The following is a 20,695-nucleotide window of genomic DNA, read 5'->3' as shown; positions in this document are numbered from 1 at the left end:
TCATGCTGTTTTGGTCACTATAGCCTCATAGTATAGTTTGAAGTCTGGCAATGCGATGTCTCCAGATTTGTTTCTTTTGCTTAAGATTTGTTTGGCTATTCAAGCTCTTTTCTGGTTTGAAATGATGCGTAGAATTATTTTTTCTAGATCTGTGAAATATGATGTTGGTATTTTGATGGAGATTGCATTGAATTTTTAAAACTTTGGGAAATATGGACATTTTAACAATGTTGATTCTACCAATCTGTGAGCATGATACCGAATTTATCTTCCTTTACCTGGAAGTGTTTAGATGACTTATTCTATCATTAAGCAGAAATGGGAAATCAACATTTTTTATGCATTAATTCAACAAATATTTTGAGCACTTACCATGAATCAGTAATTTTTCTAGGCACTGGGATAGAGTAGGGGAAGAAAAAAATAAAAACAAACAGTCATAGAACCAGCACTCAACCTTTGATTCTAGGGTAGAAGGAGTCATAAAAATACACAAATGAATAGAGCATGTCAAGTGATATTAAGAGCTGTGAGCAATAATAAATCCGGATAAGAGATAGATACTAATGTGGTCCTACTTCACACAGGCTAAGTAAGGAAGAGTTTTTGTGGATTTAGTACTTCAGCAGAGAACAGAAGGAAGACCAGAAGGAAACACCCTGTGGATATTCAACAGAGGAGAATTCCAGATAAAGGAACAATAAGTGAACAGCCCCAAGTTAAGAGGTATATATTTTTTTTATAACTTGAAAATAGTAAAACCTACATGTAGTTTAAAGAAATTTTCTTGATAAGGATAATATTGAATTAAATTTTGTTGTATGGCAAAATAAGGAATTTTAGAAAAGAGTTTGTTGGTTATGTAAAGAATTTTGCTTAAGTATATTGGAGTAATTGCTAACAAAACTCACACACAAACACAAACGACAAACAAATAAAAAACTCTTGAATTCTAAACAACCAGAAAACATTGGGAAAAATATAGAAGGATCCTGTACTCATATATCTTAACATATATCTTAACTTTTCGAAAACCTAAAGAAAATTAAACCAGGAATAGCTAGTCGTTCAATCAGAGGGCTTATACCTGAACAATGAATGAATATTTATATTTTAACATAAAATACAACGTTAAGGGCATGTACATTACATCTTTTATTCACCTTCATTAACAGATGATTTTTTAAACTCATAAAATACTGGTAATAATACAAAGAGAACTTAAGCCAAGCACAGAGAAGGTAAGGTTTTAATCTTTCTCCTTAGTTTTATACCTATATACCTCAAGAAAGAGTACAAAATGCTTTCTGTCTCCTTAGCCATTCTGCTTTGATGCAAATTTCCTCTATGAGTTGATCCTAATGGTGAAGAAAATAATAACTCCACATAAGAAGTAATGACAAAACAGCCAACACTGCTTTTTAAGTTTCATAATTTTTTTTTACCTTTCAAAATGAAGTGTTTCAAGTATAAGAAAAAGAGAAAGGATCAAAACAACAACAAAAGAGAGTGAATGATATTCTGAATGTGTGGACGTGTTAGAGTTAAAACTTTAAATTCCTGAATTCTTTTTGAGACTGTTCAGCAATTATGTACATGTTCGTGGGAGTAAGACAGACTAGTATATATGAACAACACATTGTACAGTCCACAGATTTTTCTATTAAGCTTACATCTAAGAAAAAAAAAAAGAAGTAACACAAAAGGAAATGAAATCAGTATTCTCAAAACTAATTATATAGGAATGAAGAATTTTTATACTGGGTCACAGTCTATCAAGTCTACATTTCTTAGCCAAAAGCAGCTTCATAGAATGTGTTCTTGAGGGCCTACTTATCCGATCTGAAACAGTTTTCAAGCTTGACCAGATTCTAGCGTATTTCAGAAGTTATTCAAGAACCTGTTCAAACTCCGTTCACTCCCTTTATATTTTATATCAGTAGCAATGTCTTAGGATAGTGAGTTCCTTTTTTAAAAAAAAAAAACCTTTTTTATTGCTTAGCTATCTCAGATAACTTGTTTACCTTAAGTGGCATTTTGAGACTTATGCAAAAATTTTCTGAGTATTCATGTGCACCATTTTTTTAACTGTACAGATTTTTGTCATTGCTTCTTGACCTTCACTATTCAGCTTTTAAAAAACTCCTTATATTTAAATCTCTTTATATCTTTATATATTAATCTCTCCTATCCCCCTTGCTTTTTATTCCCTTCCTCAGCTCTTACATAGTTTAATATAGGAGTGTATGTGTGTAGTGTTGAAAATACAATTATACACAGAACATACTGGAATGTTAAACAAATGGAGGACAGTTGCTCTGGAGAAATATATAGATCTAAAGTAGATTATATGAAGCAAAAAACAATCCCACTGAGGTTTTTAGGACTATTTCTTACACAGCATAACCTGGCATCTCCTGGCTGATACAGACATATTAATATTGTGAAATAGATAATATCCTACTCCCTAAAAAGTTTTAATAGCTTAAATACTATATATTATAATCATATATCAGCTTGAGGAATATGGTTAAACTATACTATCACAAAATGTAATTCAGAACATTATTGAGAGCTGAGACACAAATATATATTTGCTAAAATCAAAGGCTATGGAGCAAGTTAGATTCCAGTGGCATCATATTCTGTATGTGTATAATGAATATGTACTCTGCAAGGTTGTTGCAAGAATTACACAATACCTGTTATCATGGAGTTGATTACAAAGGAAATGAATTAATGTTAGCCAAAAAATTAACTCACTCACTAACCAAATCTTAGGATTTGGTTCCTCAATTTTTTGTAGTGGAAAAAAATACCATACATAATTTTCTTAAAATCCAGTAAAATAAATTTCAATCAAAAAGATTGCTATTAAGAAAATAGTTTTTTTTAAAATTCTAGAGTTCTAAAGTATATAATATTTTAAATATGACATTGTTTCAATCAAATACAGTATGCTTGGTAACCTAATGTGCTGTGTTTGAAAATATATCCAACCTAACATTACAGGCAAACTCAACAGCAGCTGCATCATTTTAAGTACTAATCTACTAGACCTTTTCAAATATATCTCCTGAAACTCCCTATAATTATGGCTTTGCAACATGTCATTTTTCTGTTTTATTAGAAACACTACAGTATAGTTAAATTGCATATAATTCTTTTCTCTGAAACTGTTTTTAAAGCATGTTACTGTAAATGAATGCATAAAAGAAGAAAGGATCCAACAATTTCCTGAAATAGAATATTCAATTGTGAGTATTTTTGTGTATTCAATTGTGAGTATTTTGTGTACACTTTTCAAAACAGAATATTTTAATATTTTCCCCTTGACTTTCAAAAAGTCTCAGGAATGTTCAAATGAACTAAACTTACACTACATGCATCAATCTTTTGAAGAGTAATGTGAGGGTTATTTTTACATTTATGGAACATATTTTGGCAATATAACCCAAATTTGATAATACTTAAAAAATTTTACTCTTAGATAATGTTTAATAAGGAAAATCCAAAATGAAAAAGTACATCTTTCAAAACAAAGGTGCTAATTTCATTTGATACATAATGGGAAAGCACAAAGCATTAAGAGTTGTCCTTTTGTAGCAAGTCTATTTTCATCTATTAGTTACCTTTAAATAGGTAAAAATATAGTGGTTAAAATAATACAAGCAATGAAGAATAATATGAGGATTTCTTCCTATTCAGCTTTTGTTTATATTGAATGAAATATATTGTTGTTAAAAAAACTGAAAATATCTTATCATTATCATTGGATAATGATACATTGGATAATGGAACATTATCATTCCATTAGCTTCTTATTGCTGTTGTAACAAATGACTGTTGGTCTAGTGGCTTAAAATAACACACATTTATTTATTATCTTAGTGTTCTGGAGGTCAGAATCCCCAAAATGGGAAATTTGGACTAAAATCAAGGTGCTGGCAGAGCTGCATTCTTTCTGGAGGCTCTAGGGAAGAATCATTTCTTCTCCTTTTCCAGAGTCTGGAAGCTGCCTGTATTCCTTAGCTCACAGCCCCATCCGCCATCTTCAAGTTCAACAGTTTGGCATCTTCCAGTTTCTCTTGCTTTAATGCTGCTTCAATTATCACATTGCCTTTCCTAACTCTACTGCCTCCCTCTTATAAGTACCCCTGTGAGTACATTGGACCCAGGATAATTACTATCCATAATAATATCCCCATCTCAAGATGCTTTACTTAATCAGATTTGGAAACTATCTTTTGTCATTTAAGGTAGCATATTTGCAGATTCCAGCGTTAGGAGACGGAACTCTTTAGTGGGTCATTATTCAGCCTACCACATTGTTGATTGATTTTTTGGAAATACCTAGATACAGGAAGAAGCAGGGTCTTTATCAAGTAACATGATTTCATTTTAAAACTCAAAAAATCGAAATCAGTATGATTATAATTTAAAACTATTATTGTAAATTTACCAAAAAGTTCCAAGTGAGATATATATATATTTTTTTTTCTTTTTTTTTTAACTTGATACTCATGGTGCCTATAACTTTTCCATTCTTTTCTGATTAACTCCGCATTCCACTGATGGGAGTCCCCTCAGTCTCAGAGCTGTCCTGGGCAACTCGCCTAAAGGCAATCAATCCATTAGAAGGCCAACAGCTTATAAGTTAACTTAAAAACTTCTTTGTCCAAATTGAGATAGTCTATGATAATATTATTCTTTACTTTGGAATGAGATGGACAAATATGGGGTGAATTAGGCAGCTTATAATGACAAGTGAAACTGAAATAGAAGGTTGCCACAAAAAGTGCAGAACATCCAATTAAATTTGAATTTCAAATAAACAACACATAATTTCATAGTATAATATGTCCCAAATATTGCCCAGGACATACTGGTACTAAAAAATTGTGTATTGTTTATCTCAAGTTTACTTGACTGTCCTATAATTTTATTTGCTAAATCCTAAAACCCTATGGAGATGATAATAGGAATAAATGGCCACGAAGTAGCTGAAGTTATAAGGAAATTGAATATTTTGAGAAAACAGAAGCTATGAGGTGGAGTACAATGTGAAGGTGAGCAGAGGTCCTGAATTTGTTCTTATTAAACCAACAGGAAAATGAGTTGCAAAAAATAAATAAATACAATGACTATAGCTCTTATAAATCTTTCAGAAAAAGTCAAACACTACAGTAGCACTGGACAAATAAACAGACAATTTGTTAAAAAGCTATAAAGATAGCTAATAAATTTGTGAAAATATGCTCAACTGCTCTGTAGTTGAAGAACTGTCATAACGGTGAGATTTTTTTCACCAAGTTTTATAAATCAAGATAAAAAGATTGACAATGCTCAAAGTTATCAAGAATATGGGAAAATTGGGACTCCCATTCATTTTTTTTGAAAATCTAAGTTGGGTTGATATAATAATTTTTTAGAGGAGTAGGTGGTGATACATATCTAAACATATGCGTAAGTGATTGAGATACCAGATCGTAAGTCAGAATATCTCCTTCTATCTTCCTTAGGGTGGTATTGAAGGGCTTAGACCCTTGAGCCAACTTCTTTTATAAAATAGACTTTCACCAGCCATGAAGGAGATGAAATCAAAGATTTATTCTCTGATGATTAGAGATGTTGAACATTTTTTCATATGTTTGTTGGCCATTAATCTATCTTCTTTTAAAAGTTTCTATTCATGTCTTTTGCCCACTTTTTAATGGGGCTGTTTGTGTTTTTTTTTTTTTTTTTTTGATGATTTGCTTGAGTTCTCTATAGATTCTAGTTACCAGTCCTTTATCAGATGTATAGCATGCAAATATTTTCTGCCATTCTGTAGGTTGTCTATTCACTCCGTTGATTGTTTCCTTGGCTGTGCAGAAGCTTTTTAATATGATCAGGTCCCATTTATTTATTTTTGTTGTTGCTTTGATTGCTTTTGGGGTCTTCTTCATAAATTCTTAGCCTAAGCTAATGTCTCTAATCATCAGGGAAATGCAAATGAAAATCACAATGAGATATCACTTAACTCCAGTGAAAATGGGTTTTATCAAAAAGTCCCAAAACAACAGATGCTGGTGTTGATGTGGAGAGATAGGAGCACTCATACAGTTCTGGTGGGATTGCAAACTCTTACAACCTCTATGGAAAGTAGTGTGGAGATACCTCGAAGAAGTAAAAGTATTTGATCAGCAAATCCACTGGGTATTTACTCAAAGGAAAAAAGGACATTGTATAAAAAAGACACATGCACGCAAATATTTATAGCAGCAAAATTCACAATTGTAAAGATGTGGAAACAACCCAAGTGCCCACCAGTCCATGAGTGGATTAATAAAATGTGGTATATATATACCATGGAGTACTACTCAGCCATGAAAAGGTGAACTAATACCTCTTATATTAATCTGGATGGAACTGGAGACCATTTTTCTAAGTTAAGTATCATAAGAATGGAAAAACAAACATCATATGTACTCACCATTAAATTGGAACTGATCAATCAACACTTATGTACACATATGGAAATGACGTTCATCAGAGATCAAGCAGGTGGGAAGGGAGAGAAGGGAATGGGTAAACTTACACCTAACAGGTACAGTGCACACTATCTGGGGGATGGGCACACTTATAACTTTGACTCAAATTGTACAAGAGCAATTTACATAACCAAAACGTTTATACCCCTGTAATATTCTGAAATAATAATAGTAATATAAAGATCTATTCTCACATGGAATGGTTAGGTAGAAAAGGAATATTTTTCTATATGTCCCAAGTCCATCTTCTTCTATTTTTAACTTTTTTTTTTTTTTTTAAATCCAAGCTCTCAACCTCTAGCTCTTAACTAGTTTCCCTAGAACCACCTTGGTCCACCAAAATTCCTTTTGGGCCCTAAACTCAGAATAATCTTCCTCAAAATACAAATCATGAAATATTCACCTCTTCCCCGTCCCTGATACTTGTACTTGCTTAGAAACTTTTATCTGCTTCCTCTTGCTCTTATGATAAAGACCAAAATCCTTGGCATAGCTTATTGATACCACCTAACACTTATACCACATCATCTTCATCATCTGTACAATAGCAACCTGAACTTCCTCAGTTACTAGAACTCATGGTCCTGTCTTCCCAACAGGGCTTCAGACCTGGCCTCTTTCTGTTCTCTATTTGATTCGTTAACTATTACTCATTGATCACACCCTAGCTCTTCCCTGGCTAAGTCAGGAAATTGTTCTCTGATCTCCATGACTAGGTAAAATCCCCAATTAAATGAACATTTGTAGCACTGTGATGCATTTCTTTTTCTTCATACTAAGCACATCGGAACGTTATGTTTTACTGATATAGTGATGTGATTCATGCCTCTCTCACCCACTGGAGACTAAGTTGCATGAGTGCAAGAATCATGTCTGGTTTTCTCTCCATTGTGGCTTCATATCTCAAAAAGGCTCACTGAATGAGTGAATAAAACACTGTTCTGTTTTCTACACATGGTGACAAGCTGGGTAGCAACATAAGTAGGCATGAGGGAGTTTCCATCTCAAGTTTCTGATAGAGGCTTAAGTCTCCCCCAGTGACCAGTGACTGAAGATGGGAGACTCAAAGTGTCAGGTTAATATAACCTCTTATTAACTCTAATATGTCACTGTTTTAATGATCACAGGGAACTTTCCAAGATATTTTCACTCTGTTTCCCCCCAGCTACCCTTTTTTCAGATGATTGAGTTGCAGCTAATGAGGGAAAAGACAAGGTGAACCAAGATGGTGCCAAGTTTACGCTGATTTGGGTGAGACTAGTTTCATAGTCTCTGTTATTTTTAGGCTGAAAAGTTTTCCAAAATCAGTGTAAATTAGATATATAAATCATGTATGGGTTTTTCATGAATCATGGACTGATTCAACATAGTCTATTAATTTGATGAAATAAATGGAAATAACTTTTTAAAGCAAAGATGCTTTTATAAGTATAGTTATCAGTAAACTTTATTGTTTTTTTCTTATAACTCTATCTGAATATAAGACAGAAGTATGTATTGTATAGTTTTCTCACTATCTTCCCAAGGCAAGCAATTTAATTCAATTCAGTAAGGTTGAGTTGACTATAGAAATTTTAATTTGGGGTCTTCACACTTTTATTCTAAAGATAATTAAAACATTCTAAAACAGATTTAGGAAAATATCTAATGATGTAGTTTGCATAGTATAACGAAGTATTACATTTAGCTAAGAGTCAGGAGCTTTCATTATTTATTCGACATGCTGAACATGATATGGTGCTTGGTCGGTATCTGCTGCCAGAGTATTGCTTCTAGCCAGGCTAATCTCTACTCCTAGAATGACACCCTGTGGCTGGATCTATCAATAGCACAATGCCTGCTTGTCATTCTCCTATTCATCTTTTTGAAAAGATAGTCATTTTAAAATCCAATGTATGTACAGTTTACGGACAAAATCATTTTAATGTTTGAAATGGATTGAATAGAGTTAGCATGAACAAAGAAAATATTTCAGTATTTATAGCTCAAGCTATGAGCTATCTATGAGCTGTGTCAGTGTATACCTTAACACATAGCAACAATTCATTGCACAAGTGGGGAGGGATGTTTCCTTTAAGAACAGTTCATAACATTTCATTCTGTTTGCAACTCGAGGTGCATCCTCATCTCTAACTGGAGCCTGAAGACAACACTGAGTAATCTCTAGCAGTCATGTTAGTATTTCTATTTTACAATTATAGAAACTAAAGGTCAGTGAGGATTATGAGCATTTTCTAAGTCCTCTGACTAGTAAAATGTTTGGAATAAGCTCTGCATTGAGGCTTTCGGGATTTAAAATATAGTGCTTTCCTTAGGGAACACTGCTATTAATAAAATAGACCAGTAATTACAAATTCAGGCCTTGAAGACTTGGTCATTTGAAATATCTTTACTATTAAAAAAACAAAAGAAAATGTTTTGCTACCAAAGAGATAGGATGTTGCCTTACTAGCATGTTCTTCCCCTCTTATCTGTCTCCTAAATAAATCATATCAACCTTCGGGACTGATCAACACATACCTCCCTTGTACCTTCGTTCATTGTAAACACCTGTGAACCTCTGACTCTCTTAACATTTATTGAATTAGTCTCTATGTATTAGTTGGCAGTGAATCATTGTGATGTCTAGCAACATCATGTTTTTCTTGAACTCACTTATATACTTCTTGTATTTAAATTTCCACCTGTTCCTCTTCCCAGATTAACTCTGAGAATGAGAATCACATTGTTTGCTTTTGCTAGTCTATGCAGGGCTCTGAACAACTGTCAGTGAATAGTAGGTGCTTTTGTTAATTTGATCCTAAATTATCCTGAAAGGAGGACTAAAACAATTATAATGTGGTTGTTTACATATGCTGTCACATTTTAACATCTATATATTTAACATACAAATTGCTTTTGATTCTGAGTGATTTCCTCATAGCTTAATGTATACTTACATTGCAATATCATATCAAAGCAGAGTAAAATTTTTATGTTACAAATGTATATAATGTATTTTGCCATGTTTTATGCATGTTACAGAAAAAATATGCATGTAATTAAACACATTTTGATAAATTAAACTAAAAAGAAGAGAATATCTTCTTTAAAAAAATTACTCTTTATTATCCCATGCTTTCTATCCCTGCATTCTTTTTAATTTGGTAAAAGAAAACTCGTGGCCGGGCGTGGTGGCTCACGCCTGTAATCCTAGCTCTCTGGGAGGCCGAGGTGGGCGGATCGTTTGAGCTCAGGAGTTCGAGACCAGCCTGAGCAAGAGCGAGACCCCATCTCTACTAAAAATAGAAAGAAATTATATGGACAGCTAAAAATATATACAGAAAAAATTAGCCGGGCATGGTGGTGCATGCCTGTAGTCCCAGCTACTCTGGAGGCTGGGACAGGAGGATCGCTTGAGCCCAGGAGTTTGAGGTTGCTGTGAGCTAGGCTGACGCCACGGCACTCACTCTAGCCTGGGCAACAGAGTGAGACTCTGTCTCAAAAAAAAAAAAAAAAGAAAACTCGTATTTACTTTCATTTCTTGTGGATCCTGGGTGTTTACCATAGGTCAGGATGAGGCAGCCTCTGATAGAAGGATGTGTATATAACTTCCTCTGCCCTGCTGTGCCTGAATTTGCTGCTGCCTTGGAGTGGCTCAGAGCATAAAGGGAAAATAGGGTGGGAGAGATTGGAGGAGCAAAGGCGATCAGATGGGTGAGGGAGTTGTATGTCTCTGAAACTTTAACTCTAAGCAAGCTCTGTCTTCCTAACTATCCTGAGTTCTTTGTGCAATCAAAGCTAGAACTTCACCATTTCCCCTATAAAATAAACATTTTAAATCCCATCCCTAGGTTATATGATCCAGATTTTAAAAAGTCATGCATACACTTTCTTTAAAATTAAACATATTTCTCTCTAATTACACTTTAAATGCAAACTAAGTGACAGTTTAACGGGCTTCCATAGCTCGACCGACTTCGTAGTTGGATAAATGTTTAATTTTTACAACTGATATACCTTGTCCACAGTACAGATCAGGCTTTTGAAAAAAATGATAAAACTACCTGCAATACAGCAAAAAAGTCATTGTAAAGGAAGAAAAAAAGAAGATGATAGGATATCCAAGTTATGTGGTTACCTCAATTAGCGCTGATGTTTTCACTGGGCATTTTGCTCTCTTCTCTTAGTTCGCAAAAGTGAAACACATAATAAGGTGGTCCATTTGGAAACTGTAAAAATAAATTTAGTCACATCCAATGATTCATAGAATTCAGGGTTTCAATCTGTACATTAAGATCATCAGTGTCCCCTAAATTTACACAAATAACCTAACATTCAAAGTAGTCTCACAATCAATTTTAAAAAGTTTCCCAAATAAAAAGCCCAGCAAAATAGAAAGCATAACCTCCTATTGTCTCAAGTTTAAAACTGAAGGCTGCCAAGAGATGAACAAAGCTATGAGACTGGGAGTGTGCACATGGCTAATCCCTGGGAGACAGAGCAGCCAGACCAAAGATAGCACCATTCAGTAGAGGAGAGGTTTTTTAAAAACTTGATCATATAAGCTGCTGACAACCACTGGAGCTCAGTTAGGTTTGGTATTTCACTTTGGAATGGCTAGTGTTTAAATTGTCATCTACTCCTGACTCACACATATACTTATTTTATGAATCCCAATTATGGCCCAATTGCTATAGTGGTGAAAGCCACATACCTGGTTATGAAACAAGGTATGAAATATGTTTTATAACCATGGGGAAAATAGTCTCGTCAACCACAAGATTTAATTCACTGTAGTCTCATCATCTATAATATATGATGACATCCAGGCTCAGCTGCCAACCACTGATATTAATTATTGAGACTTGATTGGGGTTAACTGCTTTTGCTTAAGGTTTCAGCATTCTCTAATTTCAGCTGTCTCCATGATTCAGTGCTCTAAGTACTTATTAGAAATGACGGGATGTGCTAAATATGACTCTAGAAAAACCCAAGGAATTTTATTGGATAGGGTCTTCTTTTCTAGTATGTCTACATATGGGATTCTCTTAAATTGAAATACTTCCTCTTAATTGTATCCAATATACATCTGTGCTTACATAAAGGCAATAGGGTTCCTTTTCCTGTATTTTTGAAACTCTATTATTATCTTTGATAGAATATAATGTATTGGCTTCCTCTGTATTCTGATGGGTAGTCCAGATATGACGACATCATTATTATTAAAAAGGAATTATCATGATGATACTTAATATAGCTCTTAAATGACATCACATGACTAATATCTTAAATATTCATAAATGTAGTATGGAACAGTACATTCATTTTTTTCACCATCACTATACATCATAAGATTTATTTTTAGGAAAAAATACATCCTTGTGGTCTACAATTAACCAAGTTAAGCTAGGTTCAGAGAAAAGCAAAAATAAAATAAAAGATAAAAGTTATAAACTACTTAATGAAAATTACCCCATTACATAAAGAAGGCATAATGTAATTTTAAATTGTATTGAGTTGGCCTTTAAGTATAAATTTATACATGTATTATTTACACATCCAAAAGTAGAAATGCTTTGATTTCATGTTAGACTAATCTTATTTACAAATAGTCTTATTAAAGAGCAACTGAAGACCTCATTCATTTAAGAACAATTTTTCAATTTTCAAAATGAATTATACGTTAACCCATTTCCACAGTCTCCAGATTTGTCCTCTAAATATTTTTCAAAAATCTCAAAATGATGATAAAAAATAATTGTATCAATGCAATCAAGAAAATAAAACAAACCCAGAGGCAATAATGATATACTAGCCACACACCATCATGAACAGGGAACATTTTTATATCACAAAAAACATATTTATGTTTTCCAAAGATAACTAACATATTTGCTTCTTTTGAAAATAACATCGCTTTTCTAAAAAAACACCTAAACAATTGTTTTCCTAAGGTGCTGAATTCCTTTAATTGATTTATATTCCTGCTCTCTCTTGTTAAGTGAACATGCTTTGTGACATATTTTTTACATGAATGGGGTAATAACAGCCCCTTATATATTGTCCTAAGTTGTTAATTCTTCACAGGAAGATGGGACCTATTAGTTAAAAAATTTACTGGTGCCAAATTCAAAACTTTAAACATCTTATTGTTTTAAATATAGCCCAATCAAGATAATTTTAACCATTAGAGCCTGATACTTTGTGTACCCCACAAAATCATCCTATCATCCGCTAGTCAGAGATAAGATAAATCCCAGAGCTATGATGACCCCAAGCTGCTGGTGTCCTGAACACTCCCCCATCTCGCTGGGGAGCAACATCATCTCAACATGTCAACCCTGTCTCTGAGCTCCCAACGCCCAGCCAGCAGTCCCTTGCCTTCTTCCCTTTCTGGATGGTGACCTCTGGACGATCTCAAGCTGTGAGGGACTTGCCCACATGCAAACCTGTCGAAGCATGGCCCCATAAAGGTCTTTGTGTGCTAGTGCCACCTCGTGGTCGTATCTTTTTCCTTGATCAGCTACAAAAATCACTTGAACTCACTACAATACTTTTAGATAAGAAAGAAACTGACAATTAACATTACTGCATACAAATTGAGAATCTCAGTTCCTATATGATCTATATGACATTACATTTCAATTATTTTCTTTTTGTTCTCCTTTTTGTTCTTATTTCCTGACAGAAATAAATTATTAACTAGGCTCCAGTGATTTGAAAAAGTATACCAACATATGTATTTCCTCCATGGATCCTGTTTTTTTTTCCCCTAACCAGCCTTTCCCCCAGAGTTTTGATGAGAAAGACGAACTTTTATTTTTCTCTGCTTAATTCTTCCCCATCGTCTTTCAGCAATATCTCAGATAATATTATATACTTGAATATCAGGCAGATATAAAACAATTCAGGAAAGTTATTTTGTGCTTCTTACTAAGCTTAAGTCATTTCATATAGAATTTCAATTTTTATCCCAAAAGGCAAATTTAGAACTTTTTTTGTTATTGTAGTAAAAGCACACAATTTACCATCTTAACTATTTTTAATTTTGCAGTACAGTAGTGTTAACCATATGCATGTTGTTATGCAACAGCTCTGTGGATCTTTTTATCTTGCATAACTGAAACTCTATACTCATTGAACAATAATACCATTTTTCTCCTTCATCCCTGACAATCACCATTCATCGCTCTGTTTCTAAGAGTTTGCCTACTTTAGATGCCTAATATAAGTGGAATAATTCAATGTTTGCCTTTTTGTGACTGGCTTATTTCACTTAGCATTATGTCCCTAAAGTTCATTAATATTGTAGAATATGACAAAATTTCCTCTTTTAAGCTAAATAACATTCCATTGTATATATAGACCACATTTTCTTTATCCATTCATCTGCCAATGGACATGTAGGTTACTTTCACTCTTAGCTATCGTGAATAATGCAATAAATATGCACGTGCAAAAATCTCTTTGACAGCCTTTGAGTTCCATATGTTTTACATATATATCCATAAGTAGGATTGCTTGATCATTAACTATATTTTAATTTTGGGGGGAAACTTCATACTGTTTTACATAGAAGCTGCATCATTTTACATTCTCATCAACATTTCACAAGGGTTTTAATTTTTCCACATCCTCTCCAACACTTGTCATTCTCTGTTTGTTTTTTAAATGGTAGCCACTGAGTATGAGATGATATATTGTTATGGTTTTGATTTGCAGTTCCTTGATGAATAGTGATGTTGAGCATCTTTTTATAATAACTCTGAGTCATTTGTGTATCTTCTTTAGAGAGATATCTATTCAAATCCTTTGTCCACTTTTAAATTTGTTGTTAAGATGTAGTTTTTTTAAAAAAATATATACTGAATATTAACCGTTCATCAGATATATGGTTTACAAATATTTTTTCCCGTTTCACAGGTTGCCTTTTCACTCCGTTTCCTTTGCTGTGCAGCAGTTTTTAAGTTTGATGTAGTACCACTTCACTATTTTTGCTTTTGTTGTCTGTGATTTTGCTGTCATATTTTTAAAAAGTTGCCAGATCCAATGTCATGAACCTTTTCCCCTATGTTTTCTTCTGGCAGTTTTATAGTTTCAGGTTTTACGTTTAAGTCTTTAATTCATTGTAAGTTGATTTTTGTATATGGTACAAGGTAAGGGTCCAACTTTATTCTTTTGCATGAGGATATCAAGTTTTTTTAATTCTATTTGTTGAAGAAACTATACTGTCTCAGTTATGTAGCTTTGGCAGTCTTGCTGGAGATCATTTGACCATGCACATGAAATTTTGTTTCTGGGCTCTCTATACTGTTCCATTGGTCTATGTGTTTCTCATTATGCCAGTACCATACTGTCTAAATTACTGTAACTTTGTAATATTTTTTGAAATCAAGTTGTGTGAGGCTTTCAGCTTTATTTTTTTCTCAAGATTGTTTTGGCTATTTGGGGTACTTTGAGATTCCATATGAATTTTAGGATGATTATTTTTCTATTTCTGCAAAAAATGCCTTTGGAATGTGATAGGGATTGCATTGACTTTTTTAACTTGCTTTGGGTAGAATGTTCATTTTAATATGTTTTCCAATCTGTGAACTTTCATCTTTTTGCTTAAGTTTATTTCTAAATCTTTTATTCTTGTTGATGTTATTATAAATGGGATTGCTTTTTTAATTGCAATTTCTGATTATTCATTGTTAGAGTATAGAAACACAGATGATTTTTTGTATGTTAATTTTGAATCCTGCAAGTTTACTGAATTTATTAGTTCTAATGTTTTTTTTTTTTTTTTGGTGAAATCTTTAGGATTTTCTACATATAAGATTATGTCATCTGCACAGTAATTTTACTTATTCCTTTCTAATTTGGATGATTTTTATTTCCTTTTCTTGCCTAACTGCTCTGGCTGGAATTTCTAGTACAAGTTTAGAGCTTTCAGGAGTAGATGATATTGTTCTTTCATTACAGAATAATTATACTGCTTTCACCTGTTGGTAGATGTGAGCTTTAAATTATTTTTCCATTTGGGGAGATTCATAGTCAATGATTAATGACATATCAACCTGGTTCTTTCAGTACTAATGATAACAATATTACTAATTTACTGTTTTTATTTTACCAATTACCACTCCCTATGTAATTTCACTTTACTCAGTGATATATCTTTTCAAAATAGTGGTATTATTTTATTCCTATAACTCTCTGAAAGTAATTACCTCAAAAAATTTACGACGTTTATGTTTTCATTAAAATGTTAAAAATAATAAATGTTATAAAATATAAACCTCAGTTATCTTCTGGGAAAATAAAAGCAAAAGTCTATGAGATTCACTGTACTGGATCTCTGAGACTTATTTATAAGCAATTCAGTTTTGGAAAGATCTTTTTTAGTCTTATTTCAATTTAACCATAAAGTCCTTGAATATCTCACTGCTTTCACATTCAATGTGCATCTGTCATCTGGTGATTAATCATATAATGACCTTGTTGAATGTTAGAGTGACCTTATTAGAAGGCCCGGTAAAGAGAAATATAGTTTTTGTTACTGGAAAAATGATCCACTTTTTCATCATAGTTCATCAGATCTGACTTAACAGATAATAAAACTTTTTATAGGTCTGTTTTTTCTTTTCTCCATATAGACCTGTCTTCACTTAAGATTTAAAAATGCCTGGCCGGGCGAGGTGGCTCACGCCTGTAATCCTAGCACTCTGGGAGGCCGAGGTGGGCGGATCGTTTGAGCTCAGGAGTTCGAGACCAGCCTGAGCAAGAGCGAGACCCCACCTCTACTAAAAATAGAAAGAAATTATATGGACAGCTAAAAATATATATAGAAAAAATTAGCCGGGCATGGTGGCGCATGCCTGTAGTCCCAGCTACTCGGGAGGCTGAGACAGGAGGATCGCTTGAGCTCAGGAGTTTGAGGTTGCTGTGAGCTAGGCTGACGCCACGGCACTCACTCTAGCCTGGGCAACAGAGTGAGACTCTGTCTCAAAAAAAAAAAAAAAAAAAAAAAAGATTTAAAAATGCCTACTTTGTGCATAATACCATACAAGCTAAATTAAATTATCCCTCTTTATTATATTGGCATATCTCATCTTTAACCATTTCCACAATGTTACTATGGCTATTAATTTATTCATTCAAACAGGGTTGATTTGAACACTTTGGAAAAAGAGCACTGGGCTCAGTACTGGGCTGGAAAACATAAGTAAATGTGAATGCAAAGATCTCATAACAAACTCAGGTAACAGACACCAACCCTTGAGTAAAATACATTGTAAAAATATATATAGTAAGAGGTCTAACGTCTTCCTTTTCTCTCACTGTCTTTGCCTTCACACGTCCTCTTTCAACTCTCTACAGTGTTCTTTACACTATCAGACTCACTCTAGCATCCTTCAAAACTGCTTAGATAAAACCTCCATTACGAAGCTTTAATTCCTTTTTTCAGAGTCAGGGTGGAAGTGGAGGGTACTCCACCTTCTTGTCGTTACACATCAGAGCACTAAGCAAATTAATTTTATCATGTATTTATCTCTTCCCACTGGAATAAATTTTTTAGTGAGGAGTTGTAATAGTTCCTTGTGTATCCTCAACTAAACCTGACCATAGAAAGTGCTAGAAGGTGGTTAGGTGTCTAAATAAAACAATGGGTCCTAGAGTGTGAGACAATACAAAAGTCAGAACATAATTGTGCTGCTATTGAAGGTGGGGTAGGGAGTAGTCAGGAAAGCATGATGGAATTGATGACTTTTGGGGTAGAACTTTTTGAGGAAAAAAAAGAAAAGGGCATGTTGGGGAAAAAAACAGTTCATTACACAGATCATAAATTAAAGAGTTTTAGAAATCTCTCTACTTTTTTTTTGATAACCATGTTCTCTTATTTTAACTTTTCCCTAAAATCTCCTTTATACCTTTGGGCATACTTACATATTGCATTTTCCAAATCTGCTACATAATTTGACTCAAAAAAATCTTCCTTCCTTTTCTCTCCCACACTCTGTATGTTTTAGAGTGATCATAATGAAATAAAACTAGAAATCAATAACAGAAAAAATGTTGGTAAATGCACAAATTCATGGATATTAAACAAATGCTCAAATGTCAGATGCTCCTGAACAATGAATGGGTCAATGAAGACATTAAAAAGGAAATTAAAAAATACCTTGAGACAAAATGAAAATGGAAACACAACATACCCAAACCTGTCACCTCCAGCTCCTGGGCTCAAGTGTATTACCTGTCTTAGCCAAATCATGTACCTGCTCATCTAAATCATCTGGATATCATCTTTGACTCTTCCTTCTCCCTCAAACTACATATTAATCATTTATTTCCACATCTCCATGACTCTATCCTGAAGCTATGTGGAGGAGTGACACAGAGCAGGGAGTATTAGAGATAATCTTAAGACCTGTTAAGCATTCCTTGTGCATTTTGGAAACCTTAAGGGGGGAAAAAACAACAAAAGTTATGGCTTTCTCACAAAGAATCAGGCTTAAACTTGAGTTGGATATAAAAGATAAAGTTGAAGATGGGAAATCATGTCCTGTTGAGGTCACACATGCTTGCCATTGGGCCACCATCCACTCCTGTTTCTCTCTGAACAGTTCTCATGTCACCAGACTAGTGTAGTGGCCCAGGAAGTCTAACGTAAGGATAGGCACAAAGGCCATCAGTTATCTGTCTCAGCATGGACTGTGTTTTCTGCAGTCTCTAGAAAACCAGTGATTTTAAAATGTGTTACCACCAGATTAGAGCCTTCCACTACCAGTTGGAACTCACTGGTAGGGTTCTGAAGATTTGGTTGGTCATCCTGACTTCCAAATGTATTTTGTCATCTAATTACATTTCTCCTCTAACCTCTTCTATACTTTCCCTCTATCACTTTTTGCCAATGACCACAAAGAATACATTTTTCTCTACTCTTTCTGTTCTTTTTTCCCCTTCCCTTTCTGCTACTATCTTTATTCTGTTACCTCTTTTTTCTCATATTCTGTTTTGCCCATGTCTTCATTTCATTTATTAACTAAAAAAGCATAATTAATAAGCATAGGAGTATTGATTGTTAATTATTTGCTTGCATTGAAAATGGAACTATTATACTTTGAAATGAAATTTGGACATTCACAGTAACACACACACGTACAGACTCACTGGGCTTTGATATCACAGTGCTTACTTGTTTAACTGGAAATAATGAACAAACAATGAAGTCTTGTTTGACCCCAAAGTTACAGCTTCATGTTTTGCTGTTCTTCGTCAGCTTCATCTTGTTACCACTACATTCAAGCCTCTTACTCTATTTTTCTCAACAACATTTCTGATAGACAATTTGATTTCTATTTCAGAACATCCTACTACTCTGTTTATCGTTTGCTCCGTAGTTCTCCCAGCATCTTCTTTAGAAAGCCTTCTTCAAACTCCTCACTTCCACTTAGTCCTCAACTGGGTTAGGTGCTTCTCTTATGCACTTGTGCAAATGATTTACCACACTGCATTATAATGATCAATTTATGTGTCCTTGTCTCATATTACACTATAAGAGACTTGAGGAGCAAAGATGGTATCTTATTCTTACATTGGCATTCTTAGCACTTTGAATAGACCTTGATATGTTACATTGGTAATAGCTTATAATCATATAGTACTCCCCATGGGCCATATATTGTTCTAATCACTTTATATACTGACATGTGCAATTCTCACAACGTAGTTTTGAGGTTAGTACTATTAGCTAATTTTATAAATGACCCAGAAAGGTTGTATGACCTTTCCTAGTTCTGCTGCTTTCAAAATGCATGACCTTGAAATCCACTAGGATTTTAATCCTGGTGATTTTTCTTTAGAGCCTATGCTCTTTACCTCCACATTGCATTACGTCAGTACAGATGACATGCCCTGCTATTTTATGGATACCTTCCATGTTATCAGATTTGAGGATACAAACCTGTGATAATGGTTGTTTTTAATGATATAAGAATATAAATGAATCCTGATGGGCTGAAATATTTTTGTCTAGGTATAGAAGTCCAGCTACCTTCTAAAATACAGCTATTACAAGAAACTGTTGAATTGAACATAACAAACTTTTCTAATGGAACTTATTTTATGCTGATGGCTCCCAAATTAGAAATTAAAATGGCATGATGTAATAATAGATGTAATATAAATAAAAATAAATCCTCTAGTTTGAAATGAACTGTCACACAGGGATGTGAGTCACATGGCAATACAAGCACTCAAGAGACTGAATAACTATCATTTAGAAATTCTATAGAAAGAATATTTGTGCTCAGGACCTAGTATTTATTAATAATAGCAAGTAGAATTTATTGAGTGCTTACCAAGTACCATATTTGTTCTAAGTACTTTATAAACATATCATTTCCCCCATTTTTCATATAAGGTAAATGATGCTCAGAGGAGTTGAAGTAACCTTCTCAAGATCACAGAACTAAATGCAACAACTATTTATTGAATAAATAAATGCCTCAGACACTTGACAGACCAACAAAAACCTCTAAAATATTCCAATTCTTAGATTCTAACTTGGATTGATAATTATTAATATCATATTTGTGATAGCACATGATGTTTTGAATAGCTTTTGTGTACTTACAAAAATTGATATTTTATGTGAAGAAAGCCTCCTCAATTTAGATGGTACAGCTCATTTTTTCATGTCTCTTTTCAGTTATAGAATATTCTCCACTAATTTTGTCCATATGAGATTTGGATTATGAAATGAACAATGTAAGGAAAAAAATATTTTGATGGCATCTCGTTTTTTTTGTTGGCAAGGGGCAGAAGATATATTTGGATTTCACGGGTGACAAGTCAAGTTCCTGGTACAGAAGTGGTAATGATCCTGGCAGGTGCGATAAAGTCAAGGTCCTGGCATGGAGCATTGAGAGTCACCGGCGTCAATCTTGTCATCAGATTGTTCGTTGGCCTGGTTTGGGTGTTGTTCCTGGAAGCTAACCTTTAAGTCCATCTCTGCATCCCTTCCCAAGATTCTGTGAGTCACCTAATAGGTTCCGAGAAATCTTTATTCTGTTTAAAGTGATCAGAAAGACTTTTGTGTTTCTAACAAAGAGTCTGCCCAATACACATACTTTAAAAAATAAACTCAGTCCCTCTGAACTAAAGAGGATGTGCTAGTATTTTTGCATGCA

This window comes from Eulemur rufifrons, chromosome 18 (assembly GCF_041146395.1).
Source record: "Eulemur rufifrons isolate Redbay chromosome 18, OSU_ERuf_1, whole genome shotgun sequence".
Lineage (NCBI taxonomy): Eukaryota > Metazoa > Chordata > Mammalia > Primates > Lemuridae > Eulemur > Eulemur rufifrons.
This window is presented reverse-complemented; position numbering follows the sequence as displayed.